The sequence below is a fragment of the Muscardinus avellanarius genome, assembly GCF_963383645.1.
Source record: "Muscardinus avellanarius genome assembly, chromosome: 11".
Taxonomy (NCBI): Eukaryota; Metazoa; Chordata; class Mammalia; order Rodentia; family Gliridae; genus Muscardinus; species Muscardinus avellanarius.
This window is the reverse complement of record NC_137797.1, coordinates 89,856,822-89,869,128: the sequence shown is the minus strand read 5'-3', so window position 1 is coordinate 89,869,128 and position 12,307 is coordinate 89,856,822.

The following is a 12,307-nucleotide window of genomic DNA, read 5'->3' as shown; positions in this document are numbered from 1 at the left end:
CAGCTTCATATATATTTGAGGAAAAAGAAAAGGAGGTTTGCTCTAGAAATCGTTTCTTAGCTTTATTTGTTTGTTTGTTTGTTTATTTATTTATTTATTTATTTATTTATTTATTTATTGGTACTGGAGATGGAACCCAGGGGCATTCTACCTCCGAGCTACACCCCCAGCCCTACTTTTTATTCTTTATTTTGAAACAGGGTCTCACTGAGTTGCAGAGGGCCTCACTGAGTAGCTGAGGCTGTCTGCGAACCACCGTCCTCCTGTCTCAGCTTCCCGATGCTGGGATGACAAGCGTGCACCACCGCACCCGGCCTTAGCTTGATTTATTTTTTAATTAGTTAAGCACAAAAATTTTTCTCTCTTCCCACTTGTCTTTTTTGTATCAAACTGAAAATTTTAGTTGTAGCATCATGGTGACTATATGTCTACACAAGGAATGGGAATAATCAGAAATATTAAAAGTGTGATGTTTTCCAGAAGCACAGAAGGACTGTGGGATGATACTTAACCCAGATATTTATACAGGCATGTTTGCTTCTTAAAAAAAGAAACCTGTCTTTTGTATATCATCTTTTATACGTGTGCTATTTTATATTTTTACCTTTAGGTCAGATCATGAAAAGCGCCCAACATTGTAGATATGATACATTTTGTCTATTTAAGTTCTGAATGCTTTCCTATAGACTTATTAGGAATAAATAATTATATTTATAATTTATTTTTATTATTTATAATTTATTATTTTATAATTTATAATTTATATTTATTTAAAATAAATAATTTTATTTGTTTATTCTTTTGGCACTGGGAATTGAACCCAGGTTTGTTTGTTTGGTTTTTACCTTTGAGTTATACTCTAGCCCTTTTTATTTTTATTGTTTTAAATTTGAAACAGGGTCTTACTAAATTGCTGAGGCTGGCCTCAAACTTGCAGTCCTCCTGTCTCAGCCTTCCAAGTACTGCAATTACAGCCACGTGCCACCGTGCCCGGCTGTGCAGGCTTTAGCTGAGAACTGGGTGAGTCTGACGGATCTGGACAGCTATGACATGACGGGGCTGTGAAGTGCCGTTTTACATTTCCAAGTGCTCAGGAGCATTCTCTCTTCCTTAAAGAATTCAGAATAGATTCCCAGATTTGGGTTCCTGATAATCCTGGGAATCAATCATTTAAAGAATCTTATGTATTTGAAGCTCTCATTTCTTTGCTTTCTAGACCAGGTATTTTCTTTAACACAGCCTTAGTGTATCCATATCACCTGGTTTTCTGAGTGCGTGAAGCATTCATAGGTTTTTGGTAATGCAGAGGGTGTGTTGGAGTGGAGGCTGGCTTTTGAAGTGTTTTAGATTAAAGTCACTAGGCCTTTAATCACTTATCAAGGCTTTATTGGCCTGTTCTGCTCCTCATACCTTTTTCTTTTCTTAAAAGACCTCTAGAGGAGGCGTGGTGGTGCATGCTTATAATCCCAGTACTTGGGAGGCTGAGACAGGAGGAGTGCAGATTTGAGGCCAGCCTCAGCAATTTACCAAGACCCTCAGCAACTTGGCAAGACCGTTTCAAAAACAAAGCAAAACAAAACAACAACAACAAAAAACAAGGCTAGGGGTGTATCTTGAAATAGAATACCTCTGGATTCAATTCCCATTCCTCCCACCTAAAAAAGGAAAAAAAAAAACCAAACAACAACAACAACAACAAAAAAACAACCCTCCTGAATTTCTAAAGATTTGTTGGTGCTTAGAACCAGTAACTGATTTTAAATGAACAAGGCCACTTCCAGTAGTTAAATCATAGAGCCAGGGATTGAGAGGGCTCAGATTTATTTCCTTTTTCCCTAGAGTGACAACAACAGAGAAAAGTAGGATTGTGTGCAATTATTTATGGTACATATGATATCATGCAATCTATATGTTATATATTATAATTACATATGTGTTCTATATGTTATATATTATATATAATGAATATATAATATATTACACATGTGGTATTGTACACACGTATTCTCTGTAGGTCAAGACATATCTTACTCATTTAGAGGTGTAGTACTTTGGGGAACGTAGTTTTAGAATTCACACTCATCCCCTCACACCAGACACGAAAACGTCGCTTGTCGTTGTAGTAGAAATTGTATGTCTGCTTGTCTTCTACAAAACAGAAGCATAAAAACACGTGCAAGCCAGGATGGTGGCACACATCTTCAGGCCCAGCGAAGGTGGAGATGGAGGCAGGAGGATTGCAAGTTCAAGGCCAGCGAGACCTGGCCCTGATTACAAGACCTGGGATGACAGTAACTTAGCAAGACGGTGTCTCAAAATAAAAAGGGCTGTAGCTGTAGCTCAGTGGTAGAGCACCCCGGGTTCAATCCCTTGTACCACTAAAAAAAGAAAAGAAAAGAAAATGGGACGTGTAAAGTATAGTATAAATGCCCCAGTTAGGAAGTTGTATTATTTCTCTCACATGAGCACCACCATAAAAATATATCCTAAACTTTCTATTAACTTATTTTTCTGGATATCATTCATAACCATATGGTGACTTTGTGTGTGTGTGTGTGTGAGAGAGAGAGAGAGAGAGAGAGAGAGAGATTGGGGATTAAACCAAGAGGTATTTTTTCTCCCAGCTCTACCTCCAGCCTTTTAATTTTTTATTTTGAAACAAGGTCTTACTAGGTTTCTGAGTGTCTTGCCAAGTTGCTAAGGCTGGCCTTGAACCTATGTTCCTCCCGTCTCAGCTTCCCAGGCACTGAGTTTATAGACATGCACCACCTTGCCTGGCTGTAAGAGTGATTTTTTTTAAACATCAATAAAAATCTATGAAATTCTCATCAGTATTAAATACTATTGAGAATTGCATGAGTGGAGTTTCTTTATTATGAAAAATCCTTTTATTAGGAGTTACTAAGGATGGAACCCAGTGCCTAACACATGCTAAGCAAGTGCTCTGCCACTGACTTACATCCTAAAAACAAAACCATTTCATCTATATGATTTTTTCCTGCTTTTGAGGTCTGAAGAAGGCAGGTTCAAGAAGGGGGAGACAACCCATAAGACGGTACCAGAACTCTCTGTTATTTTACAATTGGATGATAGGGATACCTATGGTATTAGGAAACCTAATTATAGTTATACCTCATGGCATAATTATAAGCCTCTCTCCTTGCAGACATGAAAATTAAATGCTGAAATTTCTACGCACACACACAGCACCGATGCGGAACAAACCCTGCAATTTCCTACATGAGAAATAAATGTAACTGGGCTAAGCCGACATTCTCTAGAAAGGACACAGGGAGTAGGAGATGCAGCGTCGTTTATTCCTCCCCCTCAAAAAACAAAACGTGTAATTGTCATTTAAGTTGGAACATGGCAGGCCCCGGGCTGAGGCTTTCCTTAATGATAAAATGCAGTCTGGGTCATGTTCTTCTGTGGAGAGAATTTGTGTCGGCAGGAAATATGACACACGGAAAACTTTATGTATCTGAGTGTTTTAAAAATTTGCATGAGCTGGGCGTGGGGGCGCACGCTTGTAATCCCAGCATTCGGGAGGCTGAGACAGGAGGATCGCGGTTCTCGGACAGCCTCAGCTACTTAGTGAGGCCCTCTGCAATTCAGTGAGACCCTGTTTAGAAATAAAGAATAAAAAAAAAAATACAAAACAACAACAAACAATAGGGCAGGAGGTCCCTATAGCTCAGAGGTCAAATGCCCCTGGTTTCCATCCCCAGACCCGCAAAGTTTGCAGACAGAAGTTTGTCCTTTAGTGTTATAGATAAACTATTACATTTTTGTCAATACCCAGGTTTTCCCGTTTATTTTCAAATAGTAATACTGCATTTTAATTTTTTTAAATTTTTTTATTGGTGTACTATATTCATATATCATAATGGGATAAAAATAATACTTTTGTAGACATACATGCACACATCGCCCAGTCAGCCCCTACCCGATCCCCACCCCGTTCCCTCCCCATCCCTCCTTCCCATGCTTGGCTTAGTGGTTGACATCTAGTATTATAGCAATTTATCCAATATTAACATTGATAATCTCACATAACAGTTTCATTTGTCTGATACCAAGCTTTTGATAACTTAAAGATAACATTAAAATATTTCTTTTTGCTTTCTTTCTTGCCAGAGAATATTTTTTCTTTTTTTTTTTTAAGGTGAAACTATCATATATTTATTTATTTATTTTTCACAAAAAATCTATCCTAATATGGAATATGGACTCTAGATACCCAAAACGATCTCGAAAAAGAACAAAGCTAGAAGATGTATATTTTCTGGTTTCAAACCATATAAAGCTACAATAATTGAAACAGTGTAGTACTGTTCTAAAGGCAGATATATAAACCATTGGAGTTAAATAAAAGCCTAGAGATAAATTCTTCCATATATTGTCAAGTTATTTTTGACAAGGTTTCCACAAACATTTGGTGGAGGAAATAATTATCTTTTAACTAAATATTGTTGAAACATAATAATTACATGAAAAAGAATAAAATCGGACCCTTACCTAACACCATATACAAATATTAGCTCAAAATATATAAAAGACCTAAATATAAATCTTAAGACTATAAACTTTTAGAAGAAAATCTGGGTCATAAAACCTCATAACATTGAAATTGGCAGTGATTTCTTGGATATGATTTCAATGGCACAGGCAACAGAAGGGTAAACAAACTCCCTAAAAAATAAAAAAATATATTGTATATCCAAAGACAGTGTAAACAGAGTTAAAAGTTACTGATAGAATGGGATAAAATATTTCCAAATGCTATATCTGAAGGTATATTAATATTCCAACTAGAAATCCTAAATATTAGCAACAATAAAGGCAAACAATACAATGTAGAGATAGGTAAAAGACTAACATAAATAATGAATCTCCAAAGATAACCAATCTTAGTTGTCTGTTGGATGGAAAATCTTGTTTCTCTGGTTCTGGTGTGTGTTACCTATTTCTTCTTTGTAGTTAATCTCTTTGAGTATTTTCTCTAGTGCTGGTTTTGAAGACATAAATTCCTTCAGTTTCTGTTTGTCGTGGAAGTTTCTTATTTCCCCATCTAATTTGATAGAAAGTTTTGCTGGGTAGGAAATTTTTGGCTGGAAGTTGTTTTCTTTCAGAGTTTGGAATATGTTACTCCAAGCCCTTCTGGCTCTCATGACTTGGTTTGGGAAGTCTGCAGTGATTCTAATTGGTTTGCCTCTGAATGTCACTTGGCCTTTGTTTTTGTTGCCTTTAAGATTCTCTGCTTGGCTTCCACATTGGTCATTTTGACAATTATGTGGCGTGGGGATCCTCTTCTCCAATCCTGTCTAAAGGGAGTTCTATAAGTTTCCTGGACCTGTGTATCGACCTCTTGCTCTATGTTTGGAAAATGTTCTGCTATTACTTCCTTGAAGAGATTGTTGATCCCTTTGGTTTCACCTTCTTTTCCCTCCTCTATTCCAATTATTCTTAGGTTAGCTCTTTTAAAATGGGCCCATATTTCTTCAATGTCAGATTCCTGCTGTCAGATTTTTTTTTTCTAAATTAGAAACTATGCGTTCATTTTTTGAATGATTTTCTAAGATCAAGATTCTATTCTCCATGTGGTCTAGTCGGTTGTTTGTACTTTGAATTGAGGCCTTTACTTCATTAATTGCATCCTTTATCTCTTTTTGATACTCTCTGAATTCTTTTTGAAACCCCGCTATTATTTCTACAGTTATTTTCCTGATTTGATCTTCTAGAAATCTCTGAATTTCTGTTTTATCAGGTTCCGATGTTGTGGGGTGTGGGCATTCATTGCTCCATTGTCATTCCTCTTTCCCATGATTTCAGAAGTTTGTGCCTTCTCTGGGTTCTTCCCTGGGTCACTACGACTTCACTTAAGGTGCTTTGGATCTCGAGTCTGTGGTATCTCAGTCACCATTACTCCTTTACTGGGTTGTATCGCAGAGTCTCAGACCCAGGGAGTCAATCAAGGCTGCTTTAGACCATGGGGGGTGCCAGGTTGGGCATTCTCCTATGGTGTGATATCTCTGCCACCGCCACTCCCTCACTGGGTCAAGTCCCTGGGGGTCAGTACTGGGATTTCTCCTCCCGGGCCTGCAATTTAACTCACTGTTGTTGAGTGCGCAGATGGAGCTGTAGTGGACTCGGTGAATTCACTGCTGCTGCCGCCGGTGGCAATATGGTGCCGCTGCCATGCCCTCGGCCGTGAGGCTGGCATATTTCTTCTCTGTTTTTGAGCTCCGCTCTGAGTCCCTGCAAGGTGTGCTGAGCCCAGCCGCTGGGAGCTTTAGACACTCTCTGCGCCGAGAAATCTGCCGAATCCCGCCTGGCTGATCCGCAGCGGCTCACCTTGGCTCGCTGTACGCCGCTCTTCTCTAGAGCCTGGTGGGCTGTTGAGTGCGTTGGTCTGGTGCCGTCTGGTGAGCTCGCTGCTGCCGCCGGCAGTAAGGCGCTGCTGCCGCGTCCTCAGGCGTGAGGCCGGCGTATCTCCTCTCTGGCTCTGAGCTCCGTTCTGAGTTCCCCACCTCTCTGGAGCCTGGTGCTGCAAGGGAAGATGGCGCCCGCCGTTCTGCGCTGCAGCCCGGCCGCAGCACTGTGGTCTGATTTCTTTCTGGTGTCTCGTTTTTCCAGCCCTCCTTTTCTCTGTCCCTTGTAATTACATTTTTTGTTTCTCTGCTGATGGTGTTTTCTGGCTATGAAAGGCGCTGATTTTGTGGTAATAGAGATTGGTTGTTAGCGGGGCTCGTAAGCCCCGCTTTCCTCCGTCGCCATCTTCCCGGAAGTCGCCTGCATTTTAAAATCAAATGGTTGGCTGCCTTATTAAGTCCTGACTGAAGACCTTGACCAAGGTGAAGGGGCAGGTGTTTGTTGGCAAGAAGCGTGCATACAACCTCATTGTGAATTCAGTGCAAATTAACAATAAGCCTACGTGGTTTTATGTTGTTTTGGAGGGGCATGGAGGTTGAACTCAGGGATGTTCTGCCTCTGAACGCTCCCCCAAGCCCTGTTTTATTTTTGAAACAAGGTCTCACTAAGTTGCTGAAGGTCTTGCTAAGTTGCTGAGGCTGGTCTCTAACCTGTGATCCTCCTGTCTCAGCCTCCCAAGTACTGAGATCACAGGCTCCCACACCATGCCATACTGGGGACTGGGGAATGGAACCCAGGGGCATTTACCTCTGACTGATACCCCAGTCCTATTTTTTATTCTTTATGTTGAAACAGGGTCTCGCTGAGTTGCAAAGGGCCTCATTAAGAAGCTGAGGCTGTCCATGAACCGTGACCCTCCTGTCTCAGTCTCCCAAATGCTGGGATTACAAGTGTGCGCCGCCACCTCGCCCAGCTGCCTTATGTGTTTTTATGGTCTATATTTGGCATCCTTTGCAGCTAAAACTTCATGAATTCTATCATTTTGACATGTTTTTTGAGAGAGACATGCTGAGGCTTGGTCCCCAGGGTAAAGATGCTAGAAACTTTAGGAGGCTGGGCCTAGTGGAAGTCCTTAGCCTGTCGGGGATGTGCCCTCAGTCAGGATCACCGTGTTTCTCCAGTTCTGGCAGAAGAGTTGCTGTAAAAGAATGTCCTCGGGCGCACTCCGTCTCTCTGCTTCCTGCCTGCTTCGGGATGTCATCTCTCCTCCCGCTTTAGTATCTGCCATGGGGCCTTCACAACTGGGAGCTAAATAAACTTCTTTGCTTCATAAGTATTTCTTGTCAGGTAATTTCTTACAGTGATGATATAATGTAGACATAATTATATACAGTAGGCATACTTCTGGGGTTTTTTTTTGGGGGGGTACTTGGAATTGAACTTAGGGGATTTTGTCTCCAAGTTACACTTCAACCCTTTTTAGTTTTGTTTCAAAATAGGGTCTCACTGAATTGTGGAGGGCCTTGCTATAAATTGCTAAGGTTAGCTTTGAACCTGATCCTCCAGTCTCATCCATAAGTATTGATATTATAGGCAAACACCACCATGCCTGGCTGCATATGTTCTTAGATATAAAGGAATTTGTGGTACATATAGACCCTAATTAAATTATTTATTTATTTATTTAATTTATTTTTTGGTGGTACTAGGGTTCCTGGAAACCCTTCTACCTCTGGGCTACACTTTCAGACACCTATTTTTTTTATATTTTTTTATTTGGAGACAGGGTCTCTTAAGCCAGTGCGGCTGGCTTCGAACCTCCGCGATCCTCCTGTCTCTGCCTCCCAAGCGCGGGGATTACAAGCGTGCACCAATTTTATTTTATTTTATTTTATTTTATTTCATTTCATTTTATTTTATTTTATTTTTTGCGGGTCTGGGGATGGAACCCAGGCGCATTCGACCTCTGAGCTACCACCCCTGCCCTATTTTTTATTCTTTATTTTGAAACCGCGTCTCACTGAGTTGCGGGGGCCTAACTGAGTAGCTGAGGCTGTCCGCGAACCACGATGCTCTGGGTCTCAGCCTCTGGAATGCTGGGATTACAAGCGTGCGCCACCACGCCCGGCCAGACCTAAGTTTTAAACACTGGATTCCTTCCCATTTTACATGTATTTGATGTATAAGACTTAGCAAATTGCACCAAACCTTGAACTTTGGATCTTCTGTCTTCTTTAGAACCTGAGACAATGTATATGGGTCCCTGCATTTAATAAGAAAAAAATGAGTGTACTTTTTTTTTTTTTTTTTGGTGGTACTGGGGTGCCTGGAAGCCCTTCTACCTCCGGGCTACACTCCCAGACCTATTTTATATTTTTGAAACAGGGTCTCTTACGCCAGCGCGGCTGGCTTCGAACCTGCGCGATCCTCCTGTCTCTGCCTCCCCAGCGCGGGGATGACAAGCGTGCGCAACCACGCCCGGCCATGAGTGTACTTTTAAGGAGACTGAGGCACGGGGTCATAGGTTTGAATTCGGCATATGGTAACTCAGTGAGACCCTGTTTCAAAGTAAAAGGGGTCCGGGATGGAGCTCAGTGGTAAACCACCCCAGGGTTCAATCCACAGTACCACACACACACTATTTGCATGTGAGTCACGTGTGTAGTTTAAACAGTCTCCTTACATGTTCGCGGGCCAGGGGCGTGGCTCGTGGTAGGCCCTGGGTTCAGTCCCCCACAGCAAACCGAGCCGCGTTTCCTTGGCTCAGTTCACAAAGAGACATTTCTCTGAACTCTTTTTCATTCTGATTTGCCAAGTCTGGTCTTGTTTTCACTCCTGGATTTTTATTTTTACTTGTTTTTAAAAGAAATCTTTTATAGCCATTGTCTAGAAGTCGAGAAGCCGGGAGACGAAGGCACGAATTGGGGAGATTCTTGCCCGACAGACTTTCCCTTTTGTGTTAATTATACTTGCTTTCACTTTCCAAGACCCTGCGGTTCATCTTCCCCTGAGCCTTTGATGTGTCTGTCATCTAATGTTTTTATACAGATAAGATTTGTAAGTTGCTGCCAGAAAAATTCCAGGGGGAAACTTCTTATCTTGCCTTCCAGGTCTCTCCCTCTTCTCTCTCTCTCTCTCTCTCTCTCTCTCTCTCTCTCTCTCTCTCTCTCTCTCTCTTCTCTTTAATGTAATACTAGGGATTGAACCCATAGGCCTTTTACCTCCTAGCTACACCCCCAGTCCTTTTCATTTTTTTACTTTGAAATGGAGGGTCTCACTAAGTTGCTAAGACTGGCCTTGAACTTGTGATCCTCCTGTCTCAGCCTCCCAGGTCCTGGGATTTCAGGTGTGTGCCACCGCGCCTGGGTTCCCTTCCTTCTGTTGATCTGCTCTTTGCTCTTGTAAGGTGTCCTCTTCCTTCTCGGGAGCGGCCAGCCCCTTTGGACTCCTCATTGGGGCCAGGCGGCGCGGCAGGCAAGTGACAGATCAAGGAGCGACATCTCCTTGCTTTTCTCAATGGCTGTTTTACATTATTTTTTCCCCACAAGTTGCAAGCCCATCCACAGCCTCCACTCACTCTCTGAAGATGATGCCATTGCTCTGTTCTGTGGACAAGATCGAAGTCACAAATTCAAATGCCAACAGGGCCAATGGAATCACTAAAACAAGCGAGGAAGGAGGCAGTCAGCGAGGAGCAGCAGGAGGAGGAGCGGTGGGGAGGAGGGGCGGCGGGGAGGAGGGGCGGCAACAATTGCTGACCAGTGGAGTCTTGGGCCCAGTGTTGCCCATCTTCTGTTTTTTTTTTTTTTTTTTCCCTAGAAAAATTCAGTATCCAGTTTTCTGTGTGAAATCTTAACATGTTTAAATCACACGTAGGTATGGTGATATACTCCTTTAATCCCAGCTCTGGGGAGGCTGAGATAAGAGGATTGCAGGTTCGAGGCCATCTCATCAATTTAGCAAGGCCCCGTGGAACTAAGTGAGATCCTGTTTCAAACTAAAAATAAAATGGGCTGGGGGTGTAGTGGAGGTAGAATGCCTCTGGTTCAATCTCCAGTACTACCAAAAATAAAAGATCATAAATTATATTTTGGAAACACTATACAGGCTACAAAACAGACCTTGGCAGCTAGTCATGCTTCTTCTAGACCCTCATTTTCCTTTTTTTTTTTTTTTTTTGTACTGGAGATTGAACCCAGGGACATTCTACCTCTGAGTCACACCCCCAGCACTTTTTATTTTCCCTTGGAAACAGAGTCTTGCTAAATTGCTGAGGCTGGCCTTGCTCCTCCGCAGCCTGCAATCCTCCTGTCTCAGCCTCCCAAGTGCCGGGAGGTGTGCATCACCACACCCGGCTCGGCCTTTCTGGTTTTTGGTTCCGTCTCAACTATTTTACTTCCTCCTCACCACCTTATTTTCTGCATAAAACACCCAGGATTCCCCTTTCCTGCTCAGCGAAGTCAGAACTCTTTCCTCAGCGCCCTAGCACCTGCCCCAGCGGCCGGTTTCTCCTCCAGAGGTCGTGCCTTCCTTGCCTCCACTCCTGCACCTGCTCCTTCAGCCCCAGCGCCCTCCTTCATCTTTCTGACTTCTCCAAGCTCTCTCACTCTCCAGAGCCCGAGCACGCTAACCCGACTTCTCCTCCTAGAACACTGCTTTGCCACCTGGTTGTTGCAGATCATCTTGCCACACCCCAAACACTGGATTTCTCCAAGGCTTCTCCCTCCCTGTGCTCTGTTTAGGGTAGAATCCACGCTGCCCCTCCCCGACCCCGGCCCCTCCGCTCACTTACGGTTGTGGTAAGGGCCCCGTTCTGTTCCCACTCAGGCTCCAAGCTTTGCAGCCACCTCGGAGTTCTCTGTTACATCTTCTGTGATTTCATTCATTGAGTGATGTTTTTCCTTCTAGAACAGAGCTGGTCGTCATAGCTTCCTTTGCAGGCCTTTGACTTTTTTTTTTTTTTTTTTTTTTTGGTACTGGGGATTGAATCCAGGAACATTCTACTTCTGAGCTACACCCTAGGCCGTTTTCATTTTTTATTTTTTATTTTTGGTGGTACTGAGGTTCCTGGAAGCCCTTCTACCTCCGGGTTATACTCCCAGACCTATTTTATATTTTTATTTGGGAACAGGGTCTCCTAAGCCAGCGCGGCTGGCTTCGAACCTGCGCGATCCTCCTGTCTCTGCCTCCCGAGCGCGGGGATTACAAGCGTGCGCCACCACGCCCGGCTCATTTTTTATTTTGAAACAGGGTCTCCCTAAATTGCTAAGGTTGGCTTCGAACCTGCCAGCCTCCAGTTTTGGCTTCCTAAGTACTGGGATCACAGGCATGTATCACCATGCCTGGCTGGTAGTGGACTTCTGAACCAATACGCGTGGCCTGTGCCTCCATTCACCCTCGCATCCGCATCCGTGTTACTGTGTGCAGCCGGACTGTGACCAGGCCACGCCCTGGCTCAGAAGCCCTCAAAGGCTCTGAATTTCACCCCATCCAGGCGCCTCTGTCTGGGATTCTCCCCTGGCCTCTTCTTTTTTTTTTTTTTTTTGGTGGTACTGGGGTTCCTGGAAGCCCTTCTACCTCTGGGCTACACTCCCAGACCTATTTTATATTTTTGAAACAGGGTCTCTTACGCCAGCGCGGCTGGCTTCGAACCTGCGCGATCCTCCTGTCTCCGCCTCCCAAGCGCTGGGGATTACAAGCGTGCGCCACCACGCCCGGCTTCCCCTGGCCTCTTCTAACCCTTCCTCTAGCATAGACCCCCTGCCCCCTTTCAGGAGAGCCCAGTGGGGTGAATGTGCCTGGGCTGATGGCGGGGATAGTAGCTTCACTTGCAGTTCAGGTTGTTGAGTAAAACTTAGTGGGTGGTGGAAATGCCCAGGAGAGTTTTGAGGGTTTTTTTTTTCCTGAAAAAAGGGGGCACTAAGCCATTAAGTTT